Raw genomic sequence first — 15,065 nt, 5'->3', positions numbered from 1 at the left:
GTCATTATTGCACAGAAGGGTGTAGATAATAAGGTACCAGCATTAGAAGATGACAGGAAATCTGCAGCCTGCAAAATATAAAACTTCTTTCCACCCATCAGTCAATGAAGGTCACAGCACAGCTGCAGAACCATCTGCTGCTCGAGGCAAATTGCCAGTGAGAAAGATTATTCCCTTAAACCTGAAATGTGTCTGCAAGCATAAATAATTGAGTTAATACAGTCAGTATCTCATCAACATCCAAATGCCCCAAGTACCAAAAACTACAGGGCACTAAAAAAATTGCAGCATGGCTTAAAAATATGGAGCTATGTGAAGAATGATTACTCTTGCAGTATTGGCTATCTCACTCTCAGAGACTTTAACATCAAATGGCAAAACTAAAAATATATTGTATATATTGTTTATAATTGTTACTAACTAAAATGCCTATTTTTACAATTAAAACAGCTGTAGAAACAGTATCAAAAATATAAGATAGCACATAAGACAGTGAATAGCAGTCTCGTCACAATTTAAGTTGATGTCTGACAGCTCTTTTGCCAAACAAAACTACTTCAGCAATATAAAAAGGTGTCTGTGAATACAGCCTTGGAGCTACAATCAGTTACTCTATTCCAAACGTTAGTTTTCTAGCCACACAAATACTGTTGGCCCGTAATGATACCATGTTGCCTACATTATAAGCAACCGGAGTTTTAGTGGAAGTCAAACTTTCAGCATCTTATAAATCAAGATAGAATAAAGACACAGCACCCAGTCCTTCAAATAGCTCAAGTGGGTAAAATTTTAAAGAGATGGAGATGTGATGTGATGTTATCCATTTTAGGAAGAAGGAAAATAAAGACAGCATTTCAATCACATTTTGGATATTGGGTGCAGTCCTGGTCGCCTCATTATAGGAAGGATATACCACACACAAAATGCTGGAGGAACTCAGCAGGTCAGGCAGCACCTATGGAAAAGAGGCAATGTTTCAGGCCAAGATGAAGGGTCTTGGCCTGAAATATCGACTGTTTTTTCATCTCCGTAGATGCTGCCTGACCTGCTGAGTTCCTCCGGCATTTTGAGGTGTGTTGCTCTGGATTTCCAGCATCTGCAGATTCTCTTGCACTATAGTAAAGAGGTAGAAGCTTTGGGTGCAGAGGAGATCTACCAGCATGCTGCCTGGAATAGAGAGCATGTCTCTTGAGGAAAAGTTGAGTGAACTAAGGCTTTCTCCCTGCAGCAGAGGATAAGAGATGACGTGATGGAGGTGTACAAGATGATAAGACAGACAGATCGAGTAGATAGCCAGAGACTTTTCCCCAGGGAAGATACAACTAAACCTGGAGCAGGTGGGGGGTGGGTGACTGAAGGAAAGTATAGTAGGGGGAGGATGCCAGAGGCAAGTAGTTTTTACACAGAAACAACCTTCCGGGAGGTGATAGTAAAGGCAGATACATTAGAGACATTTATGAAACTCTCAGCTAGACACATGGATGACAGTAAAATGGAGGGCTATGTAGGAGGAAGTTAGCTTGATCCTTGAGTAGGTTAAGAGGTACGTACATCATGGGCCGAAGGGCCTGTATTGTGCTGTTCTCTGTTTAACTGGAGACAACATGCTGTCCAGAGGCTTTTGATGGATCAGAGGCGAGAGGTTATTTCCGCTGAAGGGAGACACCAGCACATGGGGCACGATTTCATAATAAAACAACCTCCATTTTGTATAGAGATAAGAAAACCTTAGAGGATCATGAATCTTTGGAACTCTCTATCTTGGAGACCTGAGGCAAAACTGAGACAGAAGGATATGTGGACTACATAAAAAGTTGCCAAGATCAGACCAACAATAATTTTACTGAATGATGGTGCAATAAATACATCACTGGGATAATAATCCAGAGGCCTGGCAGTCAAGTGAATCAAGATTAATAATTAAGAGACCCAATTTCACATCCACTGTGGTTGTTGTGGAGTTTATATTCTGGATTGTAAAAACAAATTAATCATTAGTAATAATGACATAAAAGCCAATAACTTGTTCTGAAAACCTACCGATCACACTAGCGTTTCAAAGTTCAAGGTATATTTATTATGAAAGTATGTATGCAATATATAACTCTGAGAGTCGTCTTCTCCAGACAGCCATGAAGCAAAGAAAACTATGGAGGCTGCTCAAACAAAGTCAACCACCCTCATGAGAGGCTGTCAAACGCGGACACCTTCCCCCGGCAGCAGTGAGCGAGAGGCTGGCAGAACACTCGCTCGCCTCAATATTTCAATCTTCCTCAATGCTTTAATCGGTCAGAAATGGAGTTGATCATGAGCTAGTGCCCCGTCTCTAAGCTTCCTGGCCTCGTGCCTCTCGCCCTAGAATCTCCTCAGAGACAAGATTCCAAGCCACGCAATCGATCTTCAAACTGTTGATCGCAGGCTCTTACAACACCAGAAAGACATTTAAAAATGGAAAAAGAAGCAAAAGAAACAGTTTCATGGAGTATCTGGAAGATGTCGCCTGTCGTTGGCGCCATCTTGACTGGAAGATGCAATGGAAGTCAGCTATCCTCATCTGACTTGACCTAAACATCTTCACAAATGCCCTAGCATACCACCCACTTCAAGAGGCACTGGGAAGGCGCAAACACATGTTGACCTCAGCAGTAATATCTTGGTCCCAAAAAAATACTTTATAAGGTTTGAAAGGCTCCCATGGACAACTGCAGCTTCTATTTCTTTTGTGCATGTAGTTCAGAGTCATCCATTGCATGCACTCTTCACTCACTAATATCATGACCTGGCTTAGCCATCCATTCACCATGTAACATCCTGATTTGTCACCAGCCGTCATCTCTAAACATCCTGTCCTGTATCTTTAGTCTTTTACTCTACTCTGCAGACGTTGTGCACTGCAAGTATAGCACTGCTTCAAGTCTAAATGTGCATCTTCTCTGCTTTAGGATTTAACTACAGACGTAAGTGTATGAAAGGAATAAAGTGGGAGCTTTGTGAAACAGCCTTATTGCTGCATCCTTACTAACTGCTCATTACAGTGCTGGCATTTCGGGCTGCAATGAAGATCCTCCATCCCTGGCAGTGTTCAGGGCTTCCTTCATCATGCCAGGAGCTTCCTCCTGGTTTTCGGCACTGTCAGCCATACAAGCCCCAGGTGGAGACTCCGGTATACTGTCGCATTCAGATGTAAAAGGACTCTTCTTTACAATTTTGTTTTTACCAGTCAGGATAGTTAGTCCAACGAGGTGGATGACTTAGTCTGGCCTCTACACTTTGACCTGTTTGGCATGAGGGACCCTACCAAGAGCCAAAGCACAAGGCCCCAACTCCAGCCAACCCAGCTCTCTGGGTCATTGATGCATGCAATCCTCCACGGCTGTGGTCCTCTTGGGAGACTTACTGCTGACAAACTGGATCGGGGCCAACATTCCACACTCACCTCGTTACCTGAAAGCATGCGCGCCTACACACAATGCCAAACATCTCTTTCATTATAGCATTAAAAGAAGTTCAACTTCGATGAGATTTGAAAATGCTACCGTAATGAGCCAAGGAATACTGGGACATCCAGTATCTTCTTCCCAGGATCAATACTGGGAGGCATGCATTTCAGGTGATGGTGTAAGTTCAAACCAGATGTGCAAGGCAAATTTCTTTAGAAACAGGGTGCTGAGTGTGTGGAGTGTGCTGCCAGGGATGGAGGTGGAGGCAGATACAACGGATGTATTTAAGGGGCTCTGAGGCACAAGGGAAATGCAGAGAATGAAGCGATATGGACCAGGAGCAGACAAAAGGAATTACAGGTCATTAGTCCACGTAGCGTGTCACACACTATGGGCCCAAGGGCCTGTTTCTATTCTGTATGACCCTGATTAACTCACAGTACAAAGAACAAACTAGGGGAAAATAACACGAGGATGCAGACACGAGGAAATCTGCAGATGCTGGAAATTCAAGCAACACACATCAAAATTGCTGGTGAACGCAGCAGACCAGGCAGCATCTCTTGGAAGAGGTACAGTCGACGTTTCGGGCCGAGACCCTTCGTCAGGACTAACTGAAAGAAGAGCTAGTAAGAGATTTGAAAGTGGGAGAGGGAGAGGGAGATCCAAAATGATAGGAGAAGACAGGAGGGGGAGGGATGGAGCCCGCTCTCAAACACATCTCCCCCATTTCATGCACATCTGCTCTCACTCCATCCTCCCGCCACTCCACTAGGAATAAGTTTCCCTTGTCCTCACCTACCACCCCACCAGCCTCCGGGTCCAACATATTACTCTCCGTAACTTCCGCCATCTCCAACAGAATCCCACCACTAAGCACATCCTTCTCTCCCCCCCACCCGCTTTCCGCAAGGATCGCTCCCTACGCGACTCCCTTGTCCATTCATCCCTCCCATCCCTCCCCACCGATCTCGCTCCTGGCACTTATCCTTGTAAGCAGAACAAGCGCTACACATGCCCTTACATTTCCTCCCTCACTACCACCATTCAGGGCCCCAGACAGTCCTTCCAGGTGAGGCCACACTTCACCTGTGAGTCGGCTGGGGTGATATACTGCGTCCGGTGCTCCCAGTGCGGCCTTCGATATATTGGCGAGACCCGATGCAGACCGGGAGATCGTTTTGCTGAACACCTACGCTCCGTCCACCAGAGAAAGCAGGATCTCCCAGTGGCCACACATTTTAATTCCACGTCCCATTCCCATTCTGATATGTCTATCCACGGCCCCCTCTACTATAAAAGATGAAGCCACACGTAGGTTGGAGGAACAACACCTTATATTCCGTCTGGGTAGCCTCCAACCTGATGGCATGAACATTGACTTCTCAAATTCCGCTAATGCCCCACCTCCCCCTCGTACCCCATCCGTTATTTATATACGGACATTCTTTTTCTCTGTCTCCTTTTTCTCCCTCTGTCCCTCTCACTATACCCCTTGCCCATCCTCTGGGCTTCCCCCCCTCCCCCTTGTCTTTCTCCCTAGGCCTCTTGTCCCATGATCCTCTCATATCCCTTTTGCCGATCAACTGTCCAGCTCTTGGCTCCATCCCTCCCCCTCCTGTGTTCTCCTAGCATTTCGGATCTCCTGCTCCCCCTCCCACTTTAAAATCTCTTACTATCTCTTCTTTCAGTTAGTCCTGACAAAGGGTCTCAGCCCGAAATGTCGACTGTACCTCTTCCTAGAGATGCTGCCTGGCCTGCTGCGTTCACCAGCAACTTTGATGAGGATGCAGACTTGGTGCTCTTGTCTTTGCAATATGCACCGCGTCAGCTGCCTTACATCTGAAAAATAATCTTTACTAGCAGGTATCTAAAAACCTTCAAAGTATAGTAATATTAGATAAGAGAAACTTCAAGGCCATAATTTCTTCATCTGATATGACAAAAAATGCTTGAATCTTCCAATTTTACTGCAAGTTTATAAAAAGATGCAAACTGTTCAGATAGGCTATTTTCTTAACAAAGAAACTCAATATTTTCTCCTAACAGCCTACTTTTGTTTCAACCTTTCAGTATACTTTTGTACCACTTTGACTCCAGACCGTAAAATCTTCTTATGTTTGTAAAAACTGCAGCCAAAGTGAAACTGTTTAAAGTGCTCATTTCCCAAACAGCTCAGATTTATTCAATGATAATGATGAAAGTGCTGCCATTTTTCACACTATGATGAACAAAGGAACATGGATTTTTTTTCTCCCCAACCAGAATAGATGTTTTGTTTAAAATGAAACTGCTGTAATATAATAGCTGCCCTTTGTTTCAAGTTCCCCACATGTGGCCTGAAAAATCACAATAACAAAGGGCTGTGTAAATAAATTCCCAAGTGGCACACCACTTAAAGATCAACACATGAGATAAAAATAAAATTTTCCACCAAGCTGAAATTAAACAAAACAATCCTGTGATGAATTTGCAGGTGGAGACCGAGTGAAATACAAAGAAAACAAATCTCGACTTAAATATAATAACCATTTCCTGACGCTCCTGCGGTATCCAGTGAATAAGTTTGAAAGAATCAGATAAAGCACAATCTAGGCCCAAGGCCTCACAGCGTCAGCTGGCCGGTGTTCAATTATGACCTCTGATGCAGTCTGCCTGAAGTTTGCTTTCCGTGACCAAATATTACAGATTGATAGCTCAATTGGCCACATTCATGGGAATGTGGGAATAACAGAATGGGTTAAAGCAGGATTAGTGTAAGGATGAGCATTTGATCTCTGAAGTACTCTTTTTTAAATTACTTACAAAACTAGAGAAGTTTCTTCACTCACAAAAAACACACAATAAGTGATTTTTCAAAACGTTTTATAATTGCAAATTGAAACGCATTTACTATCATCCACAAAATACTCAATTCCCTGAAGGGCCCACCATTCATTCTCAGAACACCACTGCGCCCAGAGCAACCGCATGCTCCCTCTCTAGGGACACTCAGGCACGAATGTAACCAGAGAAGTGGGGAAGGCCATCAGCTCAGGCAGAGCCCTTGACTGTCCAATGCCCAGACCCGTGAATGGCCATCTTAGCCAGCCCACTGGAGCTAGCCCACCAGTACATCCCCCAAGCAACTCACCTCACTCCGCACCATCCACATTGGACTTCTCTATTAATACAACAGCAACCGAAAAATTAAAGAGTTTGCTTCAGAAACCTGGACTTCAGAAACATTTAAAAAAATCATCAAACAACGCTTTTTACTCTTGAACTCTATCAGAAAGCCTGCCTGGGCAAAGAAGGGGTTGGGGAACACCTGGATCACATAGTACCTTGTCCCTTGAAATGTTGAGCGAGTGAAGGAGCCAAAATAATGGATTGGCAAACCAACTTGTACAACTGCCCTCCAAACAGCCGCAAACCACATTCTGTTTGGTGATCTACACGCACTACTCCGTTAGCTGGGTACAAACCCTAGACATGTCCTGAAATGACTCCACGAACATCTTTGCAGTAGGACCACTCAAGAACAAGATTACCACGTTTCCAGTTAAATCAATTTTACAGTTCACTTCTTAAGACCAAGTTTCGACATCAAAATAAAAAGGCACAAGGGAGAGGGTCATAATTTTGATTCTGCTGATGTTGCTGAATTTAAAGTTTGGTTTATCAACTTCAAACCCTTAAATTATTCCATCTGGTCATGTTCTCTAGGTGATATTCATCACTCAACCAATATTACTGAAGCAAATTATCAGCTTGACATCACTACATAGGACCCAGTAAGTGCAAACTAAATAATGCATTGCCCAAGTGCCTGAGAGATCACATCTCTCCCACCTCCTCCCCCAATAATATACACGTTCCCAGAACTAAAACAGGTACTTGAGGTTTGAATCAAGCTATTACACAGTATTCTCCACAGCCCATAAATATTCAACTCTACTGATTCATGCCTTTATTAATAATCCATTCATCTTTCCTTATCAAACCCCATTATCATATTCTATTCTTCACCCATTCACATTTATCTTGCTTCCCCTAAATTGCACCGATGGCAACAAGATCTACAATTTGACCATTTTAGACCGTAAGACATAGGAGCAGAATTAGACCATTCGGCCGATTTGAGTCTGTTCCACCATTCGGTCACGGCAGATTTATTACCTCTCTCAACCCCATTCTTCATCTATGTGTAATCTTTGATGCCCTTACTAATCAAGAACCTATCAATCTCTGCTTTAAGTATACCTGGCGACTTGGTCTCCACAGCCACCTGTGGTAATGATTTCCACAGACTCACCACCCTCTGGCTAAAGAGATTCGTCCTCACCTGTTCTATAAGGGGCATCCTTCTATGCTGAGGCTGTGTCCTTTGGCCCTAGAGTCCCCCACTGCAGGAAACATCCTCTCAACATCCACTCTACCTCGGCCTTTCAGTATTTGATAGGTTTCAATGAGATCGCCCCTTATTCTTCTAAACTCCAGCAACTACATGCCCCGAGCCATCAAAGGCTCCTCATACATTAATCCTTTCATTCCTGGAATCATTCTTGTGAATCTCCACAGAACCCACCCCAAATCCAGGACATCTTTCCTTAGATAAGGTGCGCTAAACTGCTCAATAGTGCAGCCTGACAAATGCCTTAAAAGCTTCAGCATTGCATCCTTGATTTTATTTTCTAGTCCTCTCAAAATAAATGCTAATATAGCATTTGTCTTCTTTAAGTGATATTTGCAACGTTCCAGTCCCCCAGAACCATTCCAGAATCTAATGATTCTTGAAAAATCACTACTAACGCTTCCAGTCTCTTCAGCCACCTCTTTCTCCTCCAGGTAAGTTATCTACCTTTAGAGCTTTCACCTTCCCATGAACCCCCTCCTCAGTAATATCAACCACACTCAATTCTGCCCCCTGTCACGCTCAAATTTTCTGGGAGAGGAGTTTGCTACTAGTGATCATCTTATACTTAAAGCCCTAATTCTGGTTCCATTTACAATTTGAAACATCTTTTGTACTTCCTCATCAGTCCATTCACGACCCACAGTAGTGCAGTGGTTAGTGCGACGCTGTTACAAGTTCGGAGTTCAACTTCAGCATCTTGTGTAAGAAAGTTTATACTTTTTTCCCCATGTTCACATGAGTTTCCTCCAGGTGCTACGGTTTTCTCCCACAATCCAAAGACGTACCAGTTAATAGGTTAATTTGTCATTGTAAATAGTACTGTGATTAGGCTAGGGTTAAATTGGGGCTGTCAGGGGCAAGGCTCAAAAGGCGAGAAGGGCCTATTCTGTGCTGTTTCTCTAAATAAAATAAATAACTTTTTTTTAAAAAAAGCTCCACTGTTATCTGAAGGAAAAAAAGTCCCAGTGTCTTCAATTTTCCCTGGTAGTTCCCAGGTTGTGATAGAGTTTGGTTCCTAAGAACTGTTCATTACTCAAACTTTCCACAAGTTGGAACGGAACAGAAACAGAAACAGCAACAGCTGGGACAGAATGAACAAGCATGGGGTGAGCAGTTGTCAGCTGACTCCACCGACTCAGTGAATGAATGAGTGAATCTACTCAGCAATAGCAGCTCTGATCGGCTTGACCCTTATCTTCATTGTTGTGGCTTTTAGGGGAGGAGGGAGGAGGGAGAGGGAAGACACGCAGAGGTGTCGCATTCTCACCCAGCAGAAAATGCCCTCAGTGCCGCAGCAACCTGCAAAGCCATCCCCGTCCGTCTTGCCAGTCTCCCAAGCCTTGTTTGTAAGTCAGGGACTCAGAACCTGGGGAGGACCTGTGGAGTACATCTCTCAGTTCTGGGACTTCCTAGTAAGTCTACTTTACACCTTTTCCAATGCCTTAACAACAGCATGGTTCCATAGAGGTAAGCATAACACAATTACAGGTCAGCAACCTGGGTTCTGCTTCAAATCCAATACTGCCTGTAGGGAGTTTGTACGTTCTCCCCATGACTGTGTGGGTTTCCTCCAGGTGCTCTGGTTCCCCTCCATATTCCAAAGATGTACGGTCTTTAACAGGATCAATGAAAGATCAGCTAGAATACAGAAGACAACAAATTGTGCAAATGCAAATATAAATGAATAGCAATAAATAACGAGAATATGAGATAACAAGAGTCCTTAAAGTCAGATCACTGGTTGTGGAAACATCTCAATGGATGGGCAAATAAGTGTAATTATCCCCTTTGTTCAAGAGTCTGATGGTTGTGGGGTAGTAATTTTTCTCGAATCTGGTGCTGGAAGTCCCAAGGCTTTTGTACCTTGTGATGGCAGCAGTAAGAATAGAGTATGACCTGGTTGGAGGGGATCTCTGATGATGCATGCTCCTTTCCTACAACAGTGTTTCATGTTGACGTGCTCAATGGTTGGTAGGGCTTCATCCATTATGGACTGGGCTGAATCCACTACTTTTTGTAGCATTTTCCATTCAAAGGCATGGATGTTTCCATACCAGGCTGTGATGCAGCCAGTCAGTATACGCTGCATACTTCATCAAAGTTTGTCAACGTTTTAGACGTCACACTGAATCACCACAGACTTCTAAGGAAGTAAAGGTGCTGCTGCACTTTTTTTAACAATTATGCTTACATGCTGGGTCCAGGACAGGTCATCCGAGATAGTAACACCAAGGAATTTAAAGCTGCTGACCCTCTCCACCTCTGATCCTCTGATGATTACTGGCTCATGGACCTCTGGTTTCCCTCTCCTGAAGTCTACAGTCAATTCTTTGATCTCACTGACATTGAGTGAGAGGTTGTTGCTATGACACCACTCAGCGAAATTTTCAATTTCGGAGATATTGGGCACAACCTCAGGATAGTTGGGTGCCTATTTAAAACAGAGATGTGGAGAAATTTCTTCAGCCAGAGGGTGCTGAATTTGTGGAATTTATTACTACAGGCAGCTGTGGAGGCCAGGACGTTTGGTGCATTTAAGGTACAGCTTGATAGGTTCTTGATTGGACATGGCATCAAAGGTTATCAGGGGAGGGGGGAGGTCGGGGAGTGGGGCTGAGGAGGGGAAAAAGGATCAACCATGGCACAGCAGACTCGATGGGCCAAATGGCCTAATTCTGCTCCTATGTGTTATGGTCTAAATTTTGAATGGTCCAATTACCATCATGCCAAGGCACAGAAGGCAGAGGACAAGTGCAGGTAAATGGAATTATATAGATGGGTATTTAATGGTCAGCAAGGTCAAAGGGCTGTGTGTTATCTCCTGTATGACTTGAATAGCCAAAAACAGCAAATGAGCAAGCCAGTTTTTGTGGCACTGGTTGGCTAAGAATGTTGATCAGTGTACGGGAGAGTTCACTTCAAATACCATCACAGAATCCATGACATCCATATTAAAAAGCAGAGAGAGTGGCTTACAGCTGAAAAGGGACTTCCCTCACAATAGCATGCACTCCTGTGCTTAACTGCACTCTATCTAGTTGATGCTTGACCCAAGGCTCTCTGCATTGGGTAATCCTTCTAAACAAGATGACAATGAAGAATTAAACAAGATATAGTACAGAAAGACCAAGATTAAACAGGCTTAAAACACACCATTAACTATCAAATCTACATAAAGTGCACTTATACCTTTGACAAAGACAAATAATATCAGTTTAACCCTGACTGAATAAAAACAAGGAATTGGTGAGCGTTAATGAAATGCTGCATTAGAAGGTCACCCAAGGGCTATTTAGATTGTCTCTGATCTGTAGAGATGCTGCAGCTGTAATGGGATTATTAATAGCCTGGGTGGCAGGGTAATTTCAGCAGAATTCACACAACCAGGTGACAATACTGACATTTCTGGAGACAGAAATCATTAAAAATTAACATTAATGTTTGATCATCAGCGTGGATTGACTCACAAGAAACAGAAGCAGAAAATGGTCATTCAACCCCTTTAGCATTCAAAATAAATTGCAGCAATTTTTTAGCTCAGAACCAAAGTTCCTGCATTAACCCTTAACATCCAAATGAACGCGCTGAGCAGACAAGCCTCTGCAGCCAACCGGGAAGTTCCACTCACACAAAGAAAATCTCCTCTCCTCTCTGTCCTGGATATCTAACCTCTTTTTCTCCCCCAGAGTTGGTGCCACTCAATCCAAATACCAAAACCAGGGTAAACATCAAACGTCTGGCCTAACAAGCCCCATGAGGGCTTACTATGTTTTAGTGAGATCCTCATTCATTTTCCTCAAGTTCAGGAAATATAGGCCTTGGAGACCACAGGTCCGGAGTACCAGACTGCACTAAAATATACAGTCATGTCAAAAAAAAAATCCTTAAAGGCAGATCTGGTTCTTATGTCAGTTATCGTAAATCTACGTGATCCTGTTAGCAAATTGTTTTGCCACCAGAAATGCTTCCTCTTTAGTCACGTATTCTAAGCCATCATTATTTAAATACATCTTTGCAACCTGAAACAATTTTATTCAAGTTCCTCTGAGGATTCCCTCTACCAAGGGAAGCAACCCAGGGACACTAAGTTCCTTCAACGCTGCACCAGAAGATCACATCAAGTGCTGAATTCAACAAGGGTAGCCTCCCAGATTAAAACAATCATGTGAAGTCTTTGCTTCTTTCTGATGTTCAGTGAACTCATTAAAGAGTTCAAGCATTCAGAGTGCCACCATTTCCATGCATGAAGGCTGACAGAGACAGCATATTCAGGTCCTCTATTACAAAATGGACACTTGAATGATGTACTGAAGAGCTACCATGACAACCACTCACAAATTGACACCTTCAAGAGAAATGATAAGACAACAAAGAGTAGAAAAAAAAGACTACAGAAGCATGAATCAACTCTACGTCACGCCTAACAGCACCAGACCATAATCAATCAAACTCAGTATGCATAACTAGTGACACTCTCTTCATTACTGTGAGGCACCTCATACCCCAATACATTCTATATTTGAGCACTTGGGGAGTGGAGGGCTTGACTGAGAGTGACATGAAGTGATCTCAACTACAAACTGAACCAGATCACTTTTTTTAAGATCCGATTCTGCTATTTTCACTAAAATGCTTTTGATAATGACAAGCTGCACTTGAAATAATTCTTGAAATCACAACAATTTTATGTATATAAACTCTTTTGAAACCATTTCATTTAAATGTACCATACTTTGAAAAAAACTGGGTATGCTCATGCCCAGATTCAACACTGTTAATTTCTTCAAAACTACATCCAATTTCAACCAGTGTTCCAATTCTCATCACTCACATTCTAACAGAAATATAAATGCATTCAGGTGGTTAATATCACAACACATTTAAAACCAGCTGGAGAACAATGCCAATGTAATGTTCAAATTTGATATGCAATAAAAAATTTCAAATCCTAATTCCCACTAAATTGTGCACAAAGCTATCCAAAGTGGCTGTATATGCCATTATTGAACTTAAAGTACCATTTCATGCCTACAGTAATTCCCATTAGATCTATTCATTTTTAAAATCAATTATAATATGCTTGTGGCATCAATCACTCCTGAGTGGTACCACTGAGAATTTTTAAGTAGAACTAATTCAGCATGCTATTGGTTTTGAGAATCTGTTGAATCATTCCCTGTACAAATCCATAAGGATTTAAAGGTTTGCTTTATTGTTTACATGTACATCGAAGCATACACAGAAATGGCTTATTTGCGTCAACAACAAACAGCTTGAGGGTCTGTGTGTGCCCGCAAGCGTCACCACAGCATACCCACAATTTACCGACCCTACGTCGAACGGTCACCCGAGCACCCGGAGGTGGGGTAGTTTGAACGTCCAAACTACTTTTGACAACAGCAGGAATCGGACTGCGATTGCTGGAGCTGTTGGCTGTTACACTAATCACTACACTACCCTCATTTGGTATTATGGTATATAACACTAATTTGATTGTAGTAACACAAGGGTATTCTGAATCTACCTGATTAATTCAATCTTATCTGTATTGGCTCTTTTGCTAACGCATTTCAAATCTAATACGATTACACACTCACTTCATCGCTCCTTCCCCCCCGCCCCCAGGGAGTGTACAACAGGCCGCCTCACCTGTCTTGGATGGCTCAATCTGAACGTCACTTAGGCAGATTCACACTTGAACAAACGTTACAGAAACAAAACGAGCATCAAGAGTTTGAGATCCACATGCTGCTTCTCCCTGCGTTGAGTTCACTTAAGGCATAGTGCTGAGAGCAATCGACTTTCCACGCCCGGTAATCTTAACAATCAACAGCACACCACAGATTTCCCTCGGCAAACAAACGGAAGGGCGACGCATGTTTGCCCTATTCGAAAGCAAAGGTCATCTCACGCAAGACACTTACTATTTTAGAGTTTACTGCTCCTTTCATACGCTCACGCCTCGGGACGAAGATTAAAACCGGTTTAGAGAAACGTTGCTGGAGTATCGGTGTAACACACACTGACTGCAGGCTAAACATCCAGTCCAGAACATTTGAGATACAAAACTCACAATAGTTTCCTGCTGGAAGTCACGTGACACGCCTAGTACCCCTAATTCTTTTGTTATTGATCTCGCCTACCCAATATTACACCAATATCTACAATGGGTGTAACCAAGTACTGATATGGGAGGTTGAGTAACCGAATGCATCAAACCACTCCAATATGCATATTTTTTGTGAATCCATTTAAAATGCACGGATTTAGCGCAATCACAGTTGGCGTCATTGAATGCAGTAACCCAATCCTTTAACCACATCGATACGAAAACATCAACAAAAGATTCTTTGCTTGGAGTTGATTTTTCTGCTCATTGGCTGTAGCCAAGCGAAATCTACGCCTTGAAATAAATGCAGGCGATTTCCTCTATGCACATAAACAAAATTGCCGCAGATTAAAACTGCCACACAACATGAGTTTGCATCACTGAATCAAAACCAAGCGTTCCCGGCTTTTCCTGTCCAGCTGTAGAAATGTTTTGGCTTCTTTTATTTGTTAAATTGCTAGTTATGGTTGAACGATATCATACTACACCGCAAATAAACGTGCAAGCTGCGGTCGCTACCTGACACTGTTCTCTTCGAACAAACGTGGACGGACTGCGGGCAGGAGGTTTGCATCTGTCCGGCGGGGCCGATCCGGGCCGGGTTATTCAGCGATAGTCCGGTTCAGATCCTTCGGGAGCTGCTTGAACCCACTGCCGCATCGGTAGTTCCATTCCCGCTCAACACTGAGCCGTGCCCATGCTCCATTCCCCCTTCCCCTTCTCCATCTCCATCACCAGCAGCTGCCCCTGCAGCAGCGGAAAAGATGCGACAGCAAGGCAGCCCGCTCCAACCCGCCCTCCGCTTCCCCTCCTCCTGAAACCGCTCTGATTGACACCGCGGGCGGTGCCAATCCCCGGGGTTTACTCGGTTCGGTTTGGTTCACCTCATATCGAGTAACTTCTCACAACGTCCCGATTTCATGCGTATGCAGTTTATTTCCCTGTGTTTCTCGTGGCCTCTTTTCTGTGCATTGTCCTGTTCCTCTCTGTTTACGTCAAAAATTTACGTCTTTCATTTCGTTTTAAAAATCGTAGCGAATACCATACAACACTGTTACTGTCTTCGTCAGTAACTTAGTATCACTTGGCTGCAAGGTCCCGAAAAGTATTGAACGAC

General features: G+C 43.3%; 1 protein-coding gene across 5 annotated transcripts in view; it reads right to left on the bottom strand.

Annotated features, from left to right (window-relative positions):
• Positions 1-14,735, bottom strand: part of stambpl1 (STAM binding protein-like 1) — a 63,816-nt gene extending 49,081 nt beyond the window's left edge. For 3 of the 5 annotated variants that reach the window (XM_063071636.1, XM_063071633.1, XM_063071637.1), the window contains exon 1: positions 14,468-14,735. The gene's annotated coding sequence lies outside the window, so the exon portion shown is untranslated. Of the gene's footprint in view, positions 1-13,488; positions 13,707-13,763; positions 14,080-14,467 lie in introns of those variants that run through there. The other 2 variants (XM_063071635.1, XM_063071634.1) reach the window with 2 other exon arrangements.
• Between the last annotated feature and the right edge of the window lie 330 nt (positions 14,736-15,065).

Source organism: Mobula hypostoma, chromosome 19 (genome assembly GCF_963921235.1).
Source record: "Mobula hypostoma chromosome 19, sMobHyp1.1, whole genome shotgun sequence".
Lineage (NCBI taxonomy): Eukaryota > Metazoa > Chordata > Chondrichthyes > Myliobatiformes > Myliobatidae > Mobula > Mobula hypostoma.
The sequence above is the reverse complement of the archived record's forward strand: the minus strand, read 5'-3'. Positions and strand labels throughout refer to the sequence as shown.